The following is a 21,239-nucleotide window of genomic DNA, read 5'->3' as shown; positions in this document are numbered from 1 at the left end:
CCAGGCACCACCGAAGAGGAGGTAAGTTCATACAATACAGCCTGAGAGTTCTTCTCAGGCTGAGATTAGAGAGTTACATGCCAGGGTGGCAGAGCTGCAAGGTGGACAGACAGTGCTGAGACAGATGCTGATTGAGCAACGAAGCATTCTTGCTGAGCTTTTACACTGCACTCCTTCTGCCGCTTCTACTTCTACAGATACTCTTCCACCTGATATAGATTAGTTGTCTAGGGCTTTTTTGTATTTTGTTTTACTAGATAGGCATCTTTTGTTGACTAGGGCAGTCTTTTTGATATATTTCATTCTCTATGCTGTATATCTGCCCTAAGTCTGTTATTAAAAGCATTGTACTGATTCTGATTATTTATATACATATTTTTTGCATGTCTTATACTTATGTTTATATTTGAGCTGCATATGATATTTCTCTATTATTATTCCATATACTTAATACTCTGATGTGTATTGGAGGTTACAGATTTTGCCAGGTACTACAGACCAAGTTTGGGGGTGACTTCTCTAATTTGCCCTTCTGTGTTTCATATTGGTATATATTTCCTGGTCTGGTGTAGTATGGTAATATCTTTCTAACTCTCTTCTGTTTTCACACATTGAGGACAATGTGCACACTAAGTTTGGGGGTAAGGGGCAATTCAAAATTTTGATGATATAACACAAGGTCCTGAAATTTGATGTTACAAGCATGATTTTGAGTTTGTTGATTGTCATATATTCTTTTTGCAGTTTGATGTTGGTTAGAAATGATTTGTATGCCAAAATTATGTTGAAAAGGAATTCTTGAAAATTTTTGAAATCAGTTGGTAGCCTGTGGTCCACTTTGTTAGGATGATTATTGTTTGATGATATTGATCTCTAAAATACTCCACTTTGCACATGTTCACACTTGCATGAATTCTTTTGGGTATGAACTGTAAGTCTTGTTTTGTTTTGAGTTAAACTGAGATGAGTAGGTGAATTTGATAATTTTGATAACCAAGGCATAAAAAAAAAATTAAATAAAAGAAAGGAAAGAAAAGGTATGTATGCAATAAATGAAAAAGTTCTTCACCAATGTGAATGAAAAAAAAAAAAAAAAAAGAGTAGAAAAGGGTCAAGTTCAGGCCTGTACCTAGATTGCTTGAGCAATTAAGTCCTTAGGGGTGTGTTCTGATACCTAATGCCCTAAGACCATCTGGTTTTAGAGTCATTGGCTGAAAGCTTGTTACATAAAGGGTTTAGGTTGCCTAGATTACTTGAACAATTAGGTCCGGAGGGGTGCTTTATCACTTAATGCCCTAAGACTTTTTGGTTTGGGAGTCATTGGCCGAAAGTTCGTTACATGGGTGATTTAGAAAGCTTAATAGACCTGTACATTGCATAGTATTCTTTTTGAAAAAATGCATACCAGTAGAAATAATAATAATAGTGCCTTGGGAGTTGGAATTTGAAAAGTTGGCCTATGAGTTGAGGAATAGTAAGGAATAAATGCAAGTATGGATAGTAAGCCACATGTTTGACTATAAGTTCACTTTTAAAGAATTTTGGAGATTAAGATTATTGAATAAATGATTAAACTGACATATGGGGACCATGGCTGTTAAATTGAAATTGGAAGTTGAAAGTTTTTCTGATTAATATAATTTGATGCACTTGCTATATTTGATTGATTGATGAACTGTAGGGATATTATGATTTAAAAACAGGATTGAATGATCTTATTGTGCAATTAAGGCACTGTTTGAGATGTTTGTGGGTACCATCACTAGAAACCTCACGAGACTACAACTCGTCCATTAGGGGTAACCTAGGGGTTTCAAATCTTGTTGTATAGGCTAAATGCAACCGTGATTCCCACGAAAGTGGCTTTTTAGTTCTGTATTGCTAAGGGACTAGCAATATGTAAGTTTAGGGGTGTGATGAGCGCTGAATATTGCATATTCGATCCCCTAAATATACGTCTATTAAAACCTAAAGTGATACTTTTATCCATTGTTAGACTAATTTATGCTTATTATGTGTTTATAATTACTTTCCCAGAGAAACGGTTAAAACCAGGAATTTATGATGAAAAGACTGATATCGAAGCTTACAAAGTTGTTGCCGGTCATTCAAAGCAAGCAGAGAGCTTAAATTGTGAAGTTTGGAAGAATTTAAGTACCAAAGCTCGAGCCTAATTTCTAAGGCTCGAGCCCTGCAAGACAAAGAAGAAAATCAACAAGGTATTAAAGCTTGAATCTTGTACGTCCAGAGCTCGAGCCCTACTCAGTGGTGCTCTAGCCTTACCCCAAGGTGCTCGAGCCTTGGCCCTCAAGCTCAAGCATGAGGCGTCGGAATTTGAAGAATTGATTTTAAAGGAAAACCAAGCTCCAGGGCCTCATGCCAGACCTCAAGGATCGAGCACTATCATTCAAAGCTCAAGCCTTGAGTACCAAAAGCTCGAGCTTAGTACCTAAAGCTCGAGCCCTATAAAGCTTGGATCGAGCAATGTTAAAAGAAGAAAACCCCCAAAATATTCTAAGTGTTGATGAAAAAGACGCTTCGAAAAATAGTTGAAGAAATTTGACTAAGTATAAAATTAAAGATCGAGCACCATCCTTTGAAGCTCGAGCAATAATTCAAAAAAGCTCGAGCTTTGTTCCTAAAGCTCGAGCCTGAACCCTATAGTTCGTGCTCTACTTTTTAAGCTCGAGCTTTCCAAGATAGATTAATATATAAGTTACTGGGATTATTTTTTTCTAAGTCGTATTTTACTCCAAATGGGCCAGAAGACCTAAAAGCCCACCAAACCTTTATTTCTTCTATAAAAGAAGGCACAGGCCTTGATAGAAGAAGTTCTTTTTTCCTCATATTATTCAAAAGGCTGATATTGTGGTGGCGGCTCTTAGGGTTTCTATAACCTTATATGGTGAAAAACCTGAGAAGAGAAGTGTCGTCCATGACGATGAATGTAACGCCCCGAATTTTTTTTTCTAAATAAAATCCTCGATTTATTCAAATCAAAATACTTCAATTTCCACCCAGGATCTCAAAAGAAAATACCATTTTATTAATACAAATTAATTTCCTCAATTAAATACACAACTTCTCTAAAATAAATAATTTAATTCCTCCAGTCCTACTCTTCCTCCTAGCCTGCTACTATCAATCCAAGCTCATCCTCGGTACCTGAAACTGTAGGGGGTTGAGACGGGGGAAGTCCCAGTAGGAAAAACCATAACAAGAATCTCAAGGAGGTTTCATGAAAATTAGTTCACAAAATATAAATATATTTTTGAACAAAAAATATATATATATGCAATTTAACAAAACAACATTAACAAAATATTTGAAATAAAATCACCCAGACAATTCAAGGTATAAAGAACCCTACTCTTTAAAAGAATAAATCAATACTGGATCATCATGCCTCAAGTCCGTCTCGGCTCTCTGCTTAAATAAAATCTCGGCCCTTTGCCCTTTAATTTTTCTCTTCTGTTTACTCACCAAAACAAACCAATATATATATAGGCAAATGACATAGCACAACAGGTCACCATACAACAAAAATCAAAACAATTGCAAACTTATCACTAAGTGGACCTCACGCGACACCATCATCACATTTCTTGCTTTATCTTACTTTCTGCAGACACTTACTGCCACTTTCTTTCTTTAATTTTTCTTTACATTAATTGTATACACAATACCCATGTGCACAAAGTAGTATTTAACCAAAATATCAACTAATAGGCCCACCACTAACACCATTTCAAACTTTTCTTTCTTTTCTTGCATTTTCGGATGGGTGCAGTCCTTCAACAGACATCACAAATGAAACTATATATATACATACTATATATATTCAATGTAACAAATCAAGACCCATAATATCTCATTTAGTGGGGCCCATTATCATCATCAATTTTGCCCCATTTTTCCTCCTTAATTCTTATCTTTATCTTCACATCTTTTCATTCCATACAACATTTAACAAAGAAACATCAGCCACCACAAAAAAACCACGTGAGAAAAAAATCAAAGCCAAAGGAAAATTGTCCATTGCAATCACAAAGTACGTGGGACCCGCCAAATTACCATTTCCATTCAATCTTTCGTTCTCCTCTCAATATCGGCAGCCTCATCACCGACTGATGCAACAAAGATATATATATATACTGTGTAACAAAAAATAATTCAACCCATTAAAAATTTCAATTGGGTAACTCACCAAGTCTCCAATTAAAACAAAATAATCAATTTGTAATTGATAAGCCTTAAATCATAATTAATCAAATTAATTATGACAACAAAAATTAAACCCATTAAATCTTTTAATTGGATAAATCTCCAATTCAATAATCAATAATCAATAATCCAACCTCCAATTGGTAAATCTCCAATAAAAACAAAATAATCAATTTTATTGACAACTAAAAATCAAGAGTATAAAATTTAAAATCTTAAAAAAAAAATCCGGGTTGTCACATTCTCCACCACTTAAAAAGAATTTCGTCCCGAAATTCAGATCGAACAATCTTCGTACCTTAAAACACCAAAAGTGGTAAAACATAATCCAAAAATCCTTACCCCAGGCGATGTGAAATTCAGTGACATGAAAAATATTGTGGTAGCTGACAGTGCTAGTTACCCCCACACACTCCGTAACCGTTGTGGTAACTAGACGATGCCGTCACCCGCCCATAAAATAAAACCGATAGAGATCTAGGGACACATGCCCCTAATCTCCGATAGTAATCATCCTAATAGCTATCAGTGAACGACATCCTATATTGACGTACAGACTTCATAAATATGTATTATGTTTTATTTTTATTTTCTTTTATTTTTCCTTAGGTTATGAATAGGATTAAGGTTTATTATACACCTATTTATACATCTTAGGTTGGTCTGTCAAGGGTTGGAAGAAACCCTATTCACACCACTTTTTAGAGACAGAGAGTTTGAGAGAAAAACTGTAAGAGAAAAGAGAGAGAGAGTTTCAGCCAAGAAGGGGCTGGATAAAGGAGGAAGGAAGAAGGTCTGCTTGTGGAATAGAACTAGAGCAGAAGGAGGCTTGATGACAATCAAAGGTCGCCGGAAAGTCTAGGAAGAAGACGGTTAAAGGTTTCAAACTGAAACTTTAAGAGGCAAGTTCAACTTCTAACTTTTTCCCTTTGATTCATATTCTATGCATGCCTAGGTTAATTCTAGGAGTAATCAGAGATTAAATTGACCTTTATGCATGCTTAATTGGAATTAAAACTGAATTTAATTGTTTAGATGTGCTCTTGCTGATTCTTGAAATTCTTATAGGAAACTTTGTTTTAATTTATGTAAAAGATGCAGACGAACTCTAAATAATTAATGGAGATCATCTGGAAATAAGAACAGAGATTTAGGATCTGTAACGAAGGTGATCGAAATGAACAGAGGACATCGGAGACGAAGAAGAAAGAGCATAGCAGGTCGAGAGCCGGCTCCCTAGTGTTTTTAGTGTGGCTCTCAGGGAGAGAGCCGGCTCCCTTATGGACAGAGCCGACTCCCACTTGGAGGGAGCCGGCTGATGAGCGCTGAAAAGTGCGTATTTAAACCCATTAAGCTTAGGCATTCTATTACCTTTATCTATCTTACTTTACCATTTTAGATTGATTTCGTAATGTTTCCATTTTCAGGCACTTATCCCGAAAATTAGCTAACTCAGCCAAATAAGAGCTTAATTGAAGCAATTCTGGGATTAAACAAAGAAAGAAGCAAAGTGGAGAAAGAAAAAAGCAAATGAAGCCAAAGGTGGGAAGCAGCAAAGTCGATCGATCCAACTTCAAGGTTCGATCGATCGAACACTGATCGATCTCAGTACTTTAAGATAGATTCAAACATTGACCCAAAGCAGAAAGTCCAAAGTTCGATCGATCCAACACCACCCTTCGATCGATCGAACACTTTTATCCTTATTCAAATGATTGATCTTATCCACAGTTGTACCACCCACTAACCACTTTTGTCCTTTTCCCAAAAATATCTCCCAAAATATCTCGGATTTGTCTTTTCCCAAAAAGCTCAACCAGTTCGATCGATCCAGCCTCAGTTCGATAGATCTCAGCCAAGTTCAATCGATCCAAGTCCAGGGTTCGATCGATCGAACTTCCTCCAGTGCGAAAAAGTTAAAAAGCCAGCTTGTTTAATCCGTCCTCTATCCAATCATTAGAGAATATTCTTTGCACGACCCCAGCTCATTTTGTGTGTCACTTGACCTACCTATAAAAGGAATATGATGCACTTTTTAAGTTAAGAGACAATTCTAGGGATTATTCTCAAAGGAGGCAAGCTTAGAGGAGGAGGAGGCTAGAGACACCATTGGAGTTCTTCATCAACAAGGAGCAGATTTCTTCTATGGAGTTAGCCCTTGAGGGTTGGAGCAATATCACCATGAGTGGCTAGACATCCTCTTGGGGCTAGAGTTAGCCCCAAGCATGCTTTTTATATCTTAATCTTGTGTTTTATATATATATAGATCTTAATTGTTCAATGATTTATGTGGTTAAATGCTTTCAATTGATCATTTCATTCTATCCATATGTATATGTATGCTAAAATAGATGTTCATGTGTTTGTCTCTATTTCTTATGTTATTGATGCATGTCTATGTGTATTAATGCTATAGATCTAGAGATTGTCAAAACATTGTGCTTAAAAGAATGCTCTTGTGATTTTCTAGATGATTTATACTCATTTCTTGATGGATTATACCTCTCCCTTCGCTTAATTAGTTTAATTTCATGTCATTAGCTTAATTGTAGTGTAGTGGTAGCATAGTTGTTAGATGGGAGGGCAATCCATGCTTGTTGTTTGATGTTCTATACTTTTGAATGCAAGTAGCATATGTCTTTAACCTTGTGGTGTATTTGGCTTATGAGCTTAATGAAAGGATTAATGAATTGCTAGATATGTTGTGCTTTTCACATGTTATTTAGACAATATATACTTGATTGCTAGATATATTGTGCTTTTCACATGTTGATTAGACAATGTATGCTTAATTGGTCACCCTTGCTAATTGAATCAACCAAACATACACACACATCAATATTGCAACACACATTACCCTCATTAGTCACTAGTTGAAGGTGTAGAAAAGCATTGCTTAGAGGTGATCTCTAAACCCCAAGATTTCTCTCTCTCTCTTACTTACTCTTTATTGCATTCAATTATTTAGTTTAATTTGCTCTCTAGTTTAATCAACCAACTAACCATTTGTTTGATCACTCGACCTACTAACCCTAATAGCGATTCCACAACCAAGTACGACTCCAATCCCTTGGGACGATCCCTACTCGCCCTAGCTATATTTATAGTGAAAGGTAGTAGTGGCTTTTATAAATGTAAAACTCTTGGCCCTTGCCTAAAATTCACACTCTCAAACTTGATGGTAGTGCAATGAACCAGTTAGTTTATGGCGCCGTTGCCAGGGAATAAGCAACGTCGTATTTATGGAATTTATTAGGAATTAGTACTCTTTTGATCGTGTCTTTACTTTGTTTTTATTTTTCTTTAGATTACTTATTGTGTTTGTTCATCTTTGACAAGGAGCATTGAGCTAGTAGGTAAGCAAAGGAGCTAAGCAAGCAAGGAAAAATGCTAAAAATTTTAAAAAAATTGCTATGCTAAGCTATAAATTTGGAGTTGAAGTGCTAAAGGACCTTTGTGAGCTTTTTCTTACTCAATCCCTTAGTTAAATCGTCAGCCCACGTGGAGGCTTGTTTTTAATTTTCTAGATAAATCGTGAGCCCGCGTAGAGGCAATTTACTTTTCTTTGCATTGTTATCAAAGCATGGGAGTATGGGAACATTGTATGTGAAGGAAGTTTGTTGATTGTTGATTTATTGCAAAGGAGGAGTGCTTGTTTGTTTTGTTGTGATTTGTGTGTCATTTATAGTCTTATATAGACCTTGTCATATCATACATTCTAGGCATTCACATGGAAAATCTAGAGGGTAATCTTGGCTACTTAGGCCCACGCTTCATGCAAAACCTACCTCTTAATCAACATGACCCCGAAGTTTAAGCTCCAATTCCTCCAATGGTCATTCATGATCATTATAATCTTCATGCATACCATGCACCCACTTGCATTGTGTTGCCTAATTTTGAGGCTAATCAATATGAAATCAAGCCCGAGACCATTCAAATGTGTCCACTCTTTTATGGCTTGGATGAAGAGGAACCATATAGGCATCTTAATGAATTTCTTGAACTATGTTCCACCGTGAGGTACATGGATATCCCAGAGGAAGTTCTTAAATTATTTCTCTTCCCCTTCATGCTTAAAAATAAAGCAAAGCATTGGTTCAATACTTTAGGGGTAAATTCAATAACATCTTGGGCACAAATGCAAAATGAGTTTTTAAAAAAAATTTACCCCGTAAGTTTGACCAATGTAATGTGCGCTTCAATTAGAGAATTTTCTCAAAGGGAAAGAGAGTTGTTGCATGAGGCTTAGGAGAGATTGAATGACTTGCTAAGAAAGTGTCCACATCATGGTATTCCAAAATGGCAAGTTGTCCAATACTTCTATGAAAGCTTATCCGACATGCAAAAGGACATAGTTGATACCTCATGTGGAGGTTCATATTTTAGAAAACGTGAAGATGACATTTGACACCTTTTTGAAAAAATGAGTGAAAATTCTTTGCACAAATATTACACTTCTCGGCTTGATCGTGGTTTTAATAAAAAGGAGAAAAGTGTAACAGTGTGTCAACTTGAAAATTCAAGGGAAATTGTAGCCGAGGTTAAAACTCTTTCTCAAAAACTTGATCAATTCTTGTTGAATCAAAAACCTGCTATCAATGCATCTCCTTTTCATCATATAACTCATCTTTGTGAGCCTTGCATGATATGTTCAAATGTTTTGCATACTACTTTCAATTGTTCCCATGGACATGCTATTAATGAACACTTTAAACAAGTTAATGCTACATTTGTTCACCCCTATTCAAATGCATATGTTCCATTGTGGAATGAAAGCCCTTATCAAGCTAAAAATCTCCAAAGAAAATACATTCCACCTCATAAAAGAAATGGAGGTTCTCAAGGGTTTGTCTCTTCTTTTTTCCATCATCAAAGGATGAATGACCTCTCACTTTCTCAAATGTGTAATTCCCAAGTTGGCTTCCATTATCCTCAAGCACTTTCTAGTAATTCTACATTTGAAGATAAGGTTTTGATGGCCTTGGGTAGCTTAGAAAAGGATACCAACTTGTTGCATTCCCACTCTCGCTCCATATCAAAGCTTGAATCCCAAATTGGGACTATAGCTAATGCATTGAACGCAAGAGAAATTGGGAAATTGTCTAGTCAACCCGAGAGGAATCCAAAAGCCCAATTTTGTGTGGAAGCAAACCCTACATCGGGGTGTCCTTACCAAGCTCAAGCACAAGCTATCACCACCTTGAGAAGTGGTAAGCAAGTGGACAATAAGGTTGAACTACCAAAGGAAGATAGTGAACCGGTGCAACCTAAAGTTGTCACCCATCCAATTCCCAATTCCACACCTACTCCTTTGAATGAAAATGTTCCTAACCAGAATTCTCAATCTTCTCCATCATCCTCTCAAATTACAAAGTCTTGTGAGCCAAAAGCTCCATTCCCTTATGTTTTAAAAGAAACTTCACCTTATGGGAGGCAAGAAGGGAAAACACATGACATGATGGAAGTTTTTAAGCAAGTCAACATCAATCTTCCTCTTTTGGATGCCATTAAGCAAATTCCACCTTATGCAAAATTCTTGAAAGATCTTTACACACAAAAGAGGAAGAGTAAGGGACCAAGCCCTAAAAAAATGTTCCTCACGGAGCAAGTGAGCTCCATTCTTCAACAAAACACTCCACTTAAGTTCAAAAATCCCGGTGCTCCGACTATTTCTTGTGTAATCGGAACCCATGAAATTCGTAGAGCTCTTCTTGACTTAGGTGCAAGTGTTAATTTGATTCCTTACTCCGTATATGTCCAACTAGGGTTGAATGAATTAAAGCCAACCTCGGTGGTTCTTCAAATAGCCGATAGATCCGTCAAAACACCTAGGGGCATGGTTGAGGACATTCTTGTCAAGGTGGATAAATTCTACTTTACGGTTGATTTCGTAGTTCTTGATACCGAACCGGTTACTAATCCCTCGAACCACATCCCAATCATCTTGGGAAGACCATTCCTTGCCACCGTAAATGCAACAATTAATTGTAGATCCGGGATTATGGACCTTTCTTTTGGCAATATGATGATCAAACTTAATGTTTTCCATGCAAGTCAACATTCCATAGATGAAGATGAGTGTTGCCTTGTAGATGTGTTAGATGAGGTTGTAGAAGAATCGATTCCAACGATGGTAATGAAACAACCAATTGAGGATAGTCTTTCATCTCTTTTATCCAATGAAACTCTTACTTCTTGTCTTCTTGAAATGCATGGAAGTTATGGATTTGATGATGAAAAATCAATGAATCTCATGGAATCTATTACAAGCTTACATTTTCCATCTTGGAAAACTCCAATAGAACCTCTTCCTCCACTCTCTAACACTCCATCGGTCTCATCTTTAGTCTCTCCACCAATTCTTGAGCTTAAAACACTACCTTCCAATCTCAAGTATGCATTCTTAGGACCAAAAGAGACTCTTCTGGTTATCATTTCTTCAAGTCTCGAAAAAGACCAAGAAGATGCTCTCTTAAGTATGCTTAAAGAAAATAAAGAAGCCATAGGATAGAGTGTGGCGAATCTTAAAGGAATTGACTCTTCTATTTGTATGCATCGCATACTTATAGAAGACGATGCAAAACCCTTTAGGGATGCCCAAATGAGACTTAATCCAAGCATGAATAAGGTAGTTAAGAAGGAAGTTGTCAAACTCTTAGATGCCAGAATCATTTACCCAATCTCCGACAGCAAATGGGTGAGTCCAACTCAAGTAGTTCCCAAAAAATTGGGGATTACAGTGGTTGAGAATGCAAAGGGTAAGGAAATCTCTAAGCGTACTGCCAATTCATGGCGTGTATGCATTGATTACCGCAAATTGAATGCTGCCACTAGAAAGGATCAATTCCCCTTGCCATTCATTGATCAAATTCTAGAGAGATTGGCCCGGCAACAATATTATTGCTTCCTTGATGGCTATTCAGGGTATAATCAAGTAGCCCTCGACCCACTAGACCAAGAGAAAACCACCTTTACATGTCCATTCGGCACATTTGCTTATAGACGGATGCCTTTTGGTTTGTGCAATGCACCCACCACATTCCAAAGGTGTATGATGTCAATTTTCTTGGATATGGTGGAAGAGTATCTAGAGGTTTTCATGGATGATTTTTCTGTTTTTGGGTTTTCATTTAATCCATACCTCAAAAATTTAGATCTAGTGCTTAAGAGATGTCGTGAAACCAACCTTGTACTTAGCTGGGAAAAGAGTCATTTCATGGTTCAAGTGGGTATTGTTTTGGGTCACGTTATCTCAAGGAGAGGAGTAGAGGTTGATAAAGCGAAGGTCGAGCTTATTTCTGAATTGTCTCCACCTTCAACGGTGAGAGAGGTTTGATCCTTTCTAGGTCATACTAGCTTTTACCGCCGTTTTATTAAAGACTTTAGCAAAATTGCTCGACCCTTGTGTAACCTTCTTGTCAAGGAAACTCCTTTTGTCTTTGACCAAGCATGCTTAGACACTTTTCATAAATTGCGTGAATTATTATCATCTGCTCCTATCATGCAACCACCTAATTGGTCATTGCCATTTGAAATCATGTGTGATGCTTCTGATTATGCCATGGGGGCAGTTTTGGGACAAAGAGTGGGTAAGCTTCCTTGTGCCATCTACTATGCAAGTAAAACTTTCTCGGGAACTCAATTGAATTACTCCACTACCGAGAAAGAATTACTTACCGTAGTATATGCTCTTGATAAATTTCATTCCTATCTCTTAGGGTCCAAGGTTGTTATTTATTCTGATCATGCCGCCTTGAGACATCTATTGACAAAAAGGGAAACAAAACCTAGGCTAATTAGATGGATTTTGCTTCTTCAGGAATTCGATTTTGAAATTAAGGACAAGAAAGGCACCGAAAATGTAGTTGCCGATCATCTTTCTAGGTTATTGATATAGCCTTTCCCTAGTCTACCAATCTGTGACTCTTTTTCGGATGAACAACTCTTTCAAATTTCTAATGGAAAAATGCCTTGGTTTGCCAACATTGTGAATTACTTAGCAGTAGGCAAGCTACCAACTTCTTGGTCGAAGAACGAAAAGAATCGTTTCTTTGCCAACATCCAGAATTACTATTGGGAAGACCCTGTCTTATACCGATATTGTCCGGATCAAATTGTGAGGAGATGCATTCCAGAGAGTGAAATTCCAAGTGTCCTAGTGTTTTGTCACACTCTTGCATGTGGTGGGCATTTTAGTGCAAAGAAGACGGCCTTGAAGGTTTTTCAAAGTGGGCTCTTTTGGCCCACTATTTATAGAGATGCCTACAATTTTTGCAAATCATATGAGAGATGTCAAAAGATGGGGACAATGTCTAAAAGAGATATGATGCCCTTGACCAATATACTTGTTGTTGAGATCTTTGATATATGGGGAATTGATTTTATGGGTCCTTTTCCTATGTCCTATGGTTTTCAATACATTCTTCTTGCCGTTGATTATGTTTCCAAGTGGGTGGAAGCATGTGCTACCAAAACAAATGACCACTCCGTGGTCATTCAATTCATTAAATCCAATATCTTTGCTCATTTTGGTATGCCAAGGGCTATAATAAGTGATGGAGGAAAATATTTTTGCAATCAATTCTTGAGGTACTTATTTCTTAAGTACTCCGTCACTCATAAGGTAGCCACTCCCTACCATCCTCAAACAAGCGGGCAAGTTAAAGTGTCTAACCGAGAAATTAAGCATATTCTTGATAAAATGGTTAACACCACCCGGAAGAATTGGTCGAGGAAGCTAAATGATGTTTTGTGGGCTTATCGGACGGCATACAAGACTCCCATTGGTATGTCTCCTTATAGGCTTGTATATGGAAAGCCTTGCCATCTTCCGGTTGAGCTAGAGCATAAAGCCTTATGGGCAGTTAAAAAGCTCAATTTTGACCTTGATAAAGCCAGAGAGAATAGGCTACTTCAATTGAGTGAGTTAGAAGAGTTGAGACACAATGCTTATGATAATGCCAAAATCTACAAAGAACGAACCAAAGCCTTTCATGATAAGCATATTGTGAAAAAGTATTTGGAACCCGATCAAAAAGCTTGGCTTTTCAACTCTAGACTGAAACACTTTCTTGGGAAATTGAGAACCAAATGGGAGGGTCCTTATGAAATCATCTCTGTTGCACCTCATGAGGCGGTTGAAATCAAAAACTTGAAGAAGGGGAACATTTTCAAAGTTAATGGACAAAGGTTAAAACCTTACACAGAGCGTCAAGTCTTTCAAAGACATTTGGAAGCTGCACATCTAGTTGGCCCAGTGTATAAACACATAGAAGATTGCATTGACAAGGAACCAAAAGCTCCTTTTGAGCTTAATCCAACAAGTTCTTTAAAGAACCATTTGTTCAACAAGTTCAAAGCATTCATCACTCCATAAGGAGGGGATGCATAACAAGATCTTTGATCCGGGCTAAAAGAGCCCAATGTCTTGCTAGAGACGTTAAAGACTAGCAAAAACATGTCGTAGGGTGTCAAAACCCTATTCCTCCCCCATTTCTATCTTAAATTTCATTTCTTGCGAAGTCTAGATACTTATTTTTGGTTCATATGCATTGCTAGGAACTGTGATTAGGATTGCATGAATTTTGTGTTGTGATTAAACATTTTGCATAAGTTCGATCGATCTCAAATGAGAATTCGATCGATCGAACTTCCACATACATCCAACACTTAGAAAAAATTTCTACCTACATCCACCTGCATCCAAATCACCTCTCTGTCCCATCGTTCGAACTTATTCTTAGATCGATCAAGAGACCTTCGATCGATCTCATGATTCAACACTTAGAAAATTTTTGAGCCTGCATCAACCTGCATATTTCACCTTTCTGTCTGATCGATCGAAAACATTTCAAGATCGATCTGAAGTTCTTCGATCGATCTTCAAGTTCCAACACTTAGCCAAATTTTTGAACCAAAAACCTGCATATTTTTGCTCTCTATCTGATCGATCGAACTCTTGTTCCAATTGGTCTCAGTTCTCCATTTCATTGTTTGACTTTGTTTTGACTTTTTCAATTTTCAAAAATTCAAAATATTTTTATTTTATTTTATTCACATTTTATTTTATCTGATCATAAAAATAAAATAAAAAAACTTTGTGAAGAGATCATTCAAAGTTCGATCGATCTGTGATTCTGGTTTGATCGATCGAACAAAAGAACGACAGTTTTTAAATCTAACCAAGGATTAGATCTCATTCTCCCTCATTTCCAAACCCTAGTTCCTACGCCGCTGTAACCTCACCCATTTCCTCCATCTCTGGTGAGATCTCCGGAGTGAACCAGGTGTCGATCTCTCCCTCTTCTCGGATCCTCTTCCTCTTCGCATTTCATCTCTCCTCCCTTTGATTCAAGGTAAGATCCGAGACCCCATTATTGATTTCACACCTCAATTTGTTAAGAGCATGCTTTAAGTGTTTGATCCGTTCCAATATTCATGATGATTGTTGGCTATGGATGAAGTTTTAAGCTTTTCATATATATATGTCTATATTCGTCTTTATGACGTGTCCATTGTAATGAGTTACTTTGATTTTTGGGAGTGTGAGCCATTCTAAGTGATTGGGATTGATGTTTGTTGTGTTGATGGGCCCACGAACATTTTCATATGGGTCCCGTGCTTCCACAATCACAGATCTGTGACTTCTCGTTTTTCACAGAACACAATTCGATCGATCAAACTTGTGTCTCAAATCGATCGAAGTTGTGAGATCGATCTCACTTACTTTCGATCAATCCAACCTTTGTGATCGATCTCACATACACACTTCATTCATCTTATTTTCACTTCATGCTATCATATTTATGCCTAATGCCTGTGATATTCCACATTGGATGCATTTCATACTTACATTGCTTAGCATGCTTCACATCCTATCACTTGCATAGATTCATGTCATATATGTTTTGTCTATCTTATTTGATATACACGTTTCTATTGTGCTTTCAATTATTTATTCTAGCGCTAACTCCCATTGCAAGATTTCCTTTTTGCAGACCATGACTAAAAATGACAATCTTCTACTTCATCCACACCTACGGCTCATGATCAGATATGTCGCTTAGAGGAGCAACTTCAGAGTTTGGAGGATATGCTGGTTGCCCTTAGAGCTGACATTGCTACCCTTCGTCTGAATATGCTGGCTGTCATTAGAGCTGACATTGCTCGCCTCCGTACGGAGATCTTGACTACCATTGATGACTTAGCCAGGGAGATCCGCGGAGTTCCCTCTGCCTGAGACTCCCAGTCTCTTTATCTTTTTATGCTCTCTATCTATGTTGTGTGTCTACTACACTTGTGATACTATTATTTTTGGAGCCGGGTTTATCGGCTTTGACACTGGATGTATTGCACTTTATTGTTGTTTTTATCTATGATGGATGTCGTATGCTTTTATTAATACATCTGTCCTTTTAACTCCATCAGGTGCATCACAGTGACTTCAGTGAGAGAGTGCTACCCGAATTTCAGAACCACCCTTATACCTCTCTCATCTCTTTATCTGTTTATCCCATTTACATTTGCATGTCCACTGTGCACTACTTATCCCATTTTGTTATCTGATGAGTTTATCCAAGTGCCAATTTTCAGGACTACAGTTCATCCCAAGTTTGGGAGGGCCATGCCACCCACTTTGGATACTTCAGTCCCGATCATTCTTGCTTAGTTGCACTGGTATACTCTTTCCTTTGTTCTCTTGCACATTGAGGATATTGTGTCATTTAAGTTTGGGGGGAATGGTGCTTTGCAGTGTTAGCTTTAAATTTCAAGATTTTGAGCATAACTTGTGTAATTGAGGGATTTTTCTATGATTGGTCCATATTTAGCGATGATTTTGATCTTTTGAGGACTATATTGCTTAAAATTTAAAAATTGTTTGACTTGAGAGTCCAATACTCCTTGTATGCTTTATGGAAGCCATTTAGGAGTAAATTTTTCGAAAGATTGATATCTTGCTTGCACTTGTGGTCCACATCATCTTGATTTTGTGATTGTTTTGAGATTCATTCTAGGATTCTACACTAGCACAGCGCATACTAGCATTCATTTGTGGGGTACATGCTTTGTTGATTATTGAATTGGTTATATCCCAATTGAGCTAGTAGTGCATTGAAAGCTTTCATTCTTGATAAAGGTGGATAACAACCCCTTTTCACTGAGTAGCCGGGATTCTAGCTTCATCAAGCACTGAACTTCTCGCGCCGAAAGGTGGAGGGCCCAAACTCTAGGTTAATAATTGAATACAAAAAAAATAAATAAATAAAAGTGAGGACTTCTCCCAAAAGGTGAGAAGTGGGAAATGATTAGATGGTTGTTGTCTTGATTTGTAGCCTAGTTGATTTGAGCTTGTAAGTTCGTAGGGGTATTTGAATGCCTAATGCCCTAAAGCCATCTGGTTTGGGAGTCATTGACCTAATGCTCGACCTCATGAATCGCTAGAAAGCTTAATAGATCAACACATTGCACCATGCTTCCATCTTTGATCCTAAAAAAAATAAAAAAAATTAAAAATAAAAAATAAAAATAAAAATTGAGTGAAAAGAATAAGCGCACCTAGAACAATAAAGCTTTAATAAAAGGTCCACTTTTGTCTTGATGATCAGTACTAGATTTGTGTGCTAGTTTGAGGGTAAGGATGTGATCATTTCTCTAGTTGGCTAAGACAGCAACACATTTGATACCGGTCCACTCAAAAAGGATTCTAGAGTTGTTTTGATTTGCATTATCATTTTCTTGATGTGTGGAGGACCATACTTGCTTGCTTGATGTTCAGATTTTGAGAGATTGCTTGGAAACGTTTGAAAAATTACATACTTGAGGTAGTTTTCTCCCAATGCTTGTTTGCAATATTGTTGCCTCTTTAGAAAGAATGAGCTTAATGTTTGTGGGTATCATTTCTGGAAACCCTCACGAGACTTCACTCGTCCACTAGGGGTAACCTAGGGGTTTAAAAGGCTTGTTGCATGTGCTAAGTGCAATCGTGTTCCCTACGAAAGTGGCGTTATCCATTTATTGTTTTTTTAGATTCATACTTGTATAGTTGTTCATTTCATTCTTTTACTTTCTAGTTCATTGTTAGGGACTAGCAATATTTAAGTTTGTGGGTGTGATGAGTGCTGAAAAGTGCGTATTTAAACCCCTTAAGCTTAGGCATACTAGTACCTTTATCAATCTTATTTTATCGTCTTAGATTGATCTCGTAATGTTTTCATTTTTAGGCACTTATCCCAAAAATAAGCTAAATCAGCCAAATAAGACTTAATTGAAGCAATTCTGGGATTAAACAAAGAAAGGAGCAAAGTGGAGAAAGAAAGAAGCAAATGAAGCCAAAGGTAAGAAGCAACAAAGTTCGATCGATCCAACTTCAAGGTTCGATCGATCGAACACTGATCGATCTCAGTACTTCAAGATAGATCCAAACCTTGACCCAAAGCATAAAGTCCAAATTTCGATCGATCTAACACCACCCTTCGATCGATTGAACACTTTTGTCCTTATTCAAATAATTGATCTTATCCACAGCTGTACTACCCACTAACCGCTTTTATCCTTTTCCCAAAAATATCTCCCAAAATATCTCGGATTTGTCTTTTCCCATAAAGCTTAACCAGTTGGATTGATCCAGCCTCAATTCGATAGATCTCAACCAAGTTCGATCGATCCAAGTCCAAGGTTCGATCGATCGAACTTCCTCCAGTGCGAAAAAGTTAAAAAGCCAGCTTGTTTAATCTGTCCTCTATCCAATCATTAGAGAATATTCTTTGCACGACCCCAGCTCATTTTGTGTGTCACTTGACCTACCTATAAAAGGAATATTATGCACTTTTTGAGCTAAGAGACAATTCTAGGGATTATTCTCAAAGGAGGCAAGCTTAGAGGAGGAGGAGGCTAGAGACACCATTGGAGTTCTTCATCAACAAGGAGCAGATTTCTTCTATGGAGTTAGCCCTTGAGGGTTGGAGCAACATCACTATGAGTGGCTAGACATCCTCTTGGGGCTAGAGTTAGCCCCAAGTATGCTTTCTATATCTTAATCTTGTGTATTATTGAGGGATTAGTGTTGTAATTAATGTTTTGACACTATGATATATATAGATCTTGATTGTTCAATGATTTATGTGGTTAAATACTTTCAATTGATCATTTCATTCTATCCATATGTCTATGTATGCTAGAATAGATGTTCATGTGTTTGTCTTTATTTCTTGTATTATTGATGCATATCTATGTGTATTAATACTATAGATCTAGAGATTGTCAAAACATTATGCTTAAAAGAATGCTCTTGTGATTTTCTAGATGGTCCATACTCATTTCTTAATGAATTGTGCCTCTCTCTTAACTTAATTAGTTTAATTTCATGTCATTAGCTTAATTGTAGTGTAGTGGTAGCATAGTTGTTAGATGGGAGGGCAATCCATGCTTGTTGTTTGATGTTCCATACTTTTGAATGCAAGTAGCATATGTCTTTAACCTTGTGGTGTATTTGGCTTATGAGCTTAATGAAAGGATTAATAACTTACTAGATATGTTGTACTTTTCACATACTATTTAGACAATATATACTTAATTGCTAGATATATTGTGTTTTTCACATGTTGATTAGACAATGTATCCTTAATTGGTCACCCTTTCTAATTGAATCAACCAAACACACACACACATCAATATTGCAACACACATTACCCTCATTAGTCACTAGTTGAAGGTGTAGAAAAACATTGCTTGGAGGTGATCTCTAAACCCCAAGATTTCTCTCTCTCTTACTTACTCTTTATTGCATTCAATTATTTAGTTTAATTTGCTCTCTAGTTTAATCAACCAACCAACCATTTGTTTGATCACTCTACCTACTAACCCTAATAGCGATTCCATAACCAAGTACGACTCTAATCCCTTGGGACAATCCCTACTCGCCCTAGCTATATCTATAGTGAAAGGTAATAGTGGCTTTTATAAATGTAAAACTCTTGACCCTCGCCTAAAATTCACACTCTGAAACTTGATGGTAGTGCAATGAACCAGTCACCGGCTCTCAATACTACAGAGCTGGCTGCCCAAGTAGGAGCCGGCTCCGGAGAGGGCAGAGCTTGCTCTCGTATTTTGGGAGCTTGCCCTCGTGCTGGAACTTGCAGAAATTGATTATTTTAAGTTCTGTTTGGCAATGTGGGTTGTTCCAATGGCATTGTAACAATTTAGATGAATTAGATGGTTGAAATGATGGGACAAACTCCAACAATGCATAATATACATTAATAGGTTATGGACTTGAACAGTACGGCACTTTAAATAGGTCTGTATATTGTTATTGGAGGATTTAATTGCCTACTATTATATAGCAATTTAAATAGAGGAATATTGGGATTAAACTAATTTAATCAATTAAATGGAATTTAAATAGTTTAATGATGTTCTGGAGGTTAAAATAATCTATTTGAGATGCATGTTAATTTATTATTGTAAAGAAATTAAATGCATTCTACTTAGAGTTATTATTTTGCTAAAGTATATGCAAGGATAGTATATGTGATTTTCATCATGTTATTATGGATTATCTGATGTACTACTTTATCTGTGTGCATCATGTATGGATTATATGGATGTAATGCACCGGTATGGGACAGTGGCATTCTAAGGACGGATTAATCAAAGAAGTTAAGTCCTACCTATTTTGTATAAGAGAATGGATTAACTAAAAATGTTAAGTCCTACTTATATTTAGGTCAGGTCAACTGAACAAGTTGAATGACTTATCTGGATTACTTATTTTGTATAAGGGAATAAATTAACTCAAAATGTTAAGTCCTACTTATATTTAAGTCAGATCAACTAAACAAATTGAATGACTACTCGGATTACTTATGGATGGATAGAATGGATTTTATATACATATAGTTATGGCACCACGATATGAGCTTGAATCTCACGATCGACGGTTAGGGAGCGTATATGCAATGGGATGCATAGCTGGCTATAATGGTAGTGGTGTACCCTGTCAGGTCTAGGTACTCATGCCCACTTCAGGTGCGTTTGCATGTTGCCTTTTAGTCAGGTTGAGACCGCCTTGTAGTCTAGTGAGATTCCCTTAGTGTGTATATATATATTTTACGGACTATTAGTTATTGTTGGATTGATTAGGATGTATACGTGTATCGGATCTCTGCTTGGACTGTAGTAGAGTAGAACTTGTTTGTGGGCCTGACCCACTCTTATTTTTCAAGTATTCGTTAGGAGTAGGGATTGTTCGTGCTAAGCAGGGATCATCTACTTCACTCTTACGGATTATCTACTTAGAAGTTTCTTTATGTTTCAGTTTTCTAATGTAGATAGTTATTGCTGTCATTTGTTCAGTTGGGTTTTCTAGGGGTTCACATAGTATGGATTCCCGAGTTGTATAACTTTGGAGGATTAATTGTATCAGAATAACTTATTATTTAATGACGTTTATTATGAGGATTAATTATTGGATTAATTATTTTAGTTTCTTTCAGTCATTTATTTATTCTTATTTATCTATTTTGTACTTTGTGTTTGATTATTGCCATTTGTTTTGATATCCTCGGGTATTCGGACGTGGGCCTGGCCAACTCGCTTCTGGAAATCCGGGAGTATCACAGCTACATAAAATGTAGATTGAATTTTTTGGTGCTTGGTTCACATAATCCTTTTACAAAGAACACTATTATTATTCATAAGATCTGCATTATTATTTTTGCTTGCAAAAAAAATATCCCAGAATTAGCAAGGTTTTTGAAAAGAAGTTTGGCTTTGCTCCAAAATCAAAGGTTTTAGATTCCTTAAATGGCTCTAATTAGGATTCGTTGTTTTGGGTCAGTTATGCCAATTAAAGGGCAAGTCACAAAGTTTTTAGATTCCTTAAATGGCTACATTATCTGGGTGTGTGTGTGTGTGTATATATATATATATTATACCCTTTGTGTACTCTCTCTATGAGTCAACTAAAAGTTTTGGGTAAGTTATGCCAATTAAAGGCCAGTCACAAATTTTTT

At 36.9% G+C, this 21,239-nt stretch overlaps 1 long non-coding RNA gene across 1 annotated transcript; it reads right to left on the bottom strand.

Annotated features, from left to right (window-relative positions):
- Nucleotides 1–3,025: 3,025 nt before the first annotated feature.
- LOC132271533 (uncharacterized) lies at nucleotides 3,026–3,593 on the bottom strand. Its single transcript, XR_009469722.1, has 2 exons — nucleotides 3,371–3,593; nucleotides 3,026–3,171 (listed from the first exon to the last, which is right to left on the bottom strand). It is a non-coding gene; the product is annotated as an uncharacterized LOC132271533 (long non-coding RNA).
- Between the last annotated feature and the right edge of the window lie 17,646 nt (nucleotides 3,594–21,239).

This window comes from Cornus florida, unplaced genomic scaffold (assembly GCF_030987335.1).
Source record: "Cornus florida cultivar Cherokee Brave unplaced genomic scaffold, ASM3098733v1 CherokeeBrave_3.0.0_Hap2_Chr08, whole genome shotgun sequence".
Classification (NCBI taxonomy): domain Eukaryota; kingdom Viridiplantae; phylum Streptophyta; class Magnoliopsida; order Cornales; family Cornaceae; genus Cornus; species Cornus florida.
This window is presented reverse-complemented; position numbering and strand designations above follow the sequence as displayed.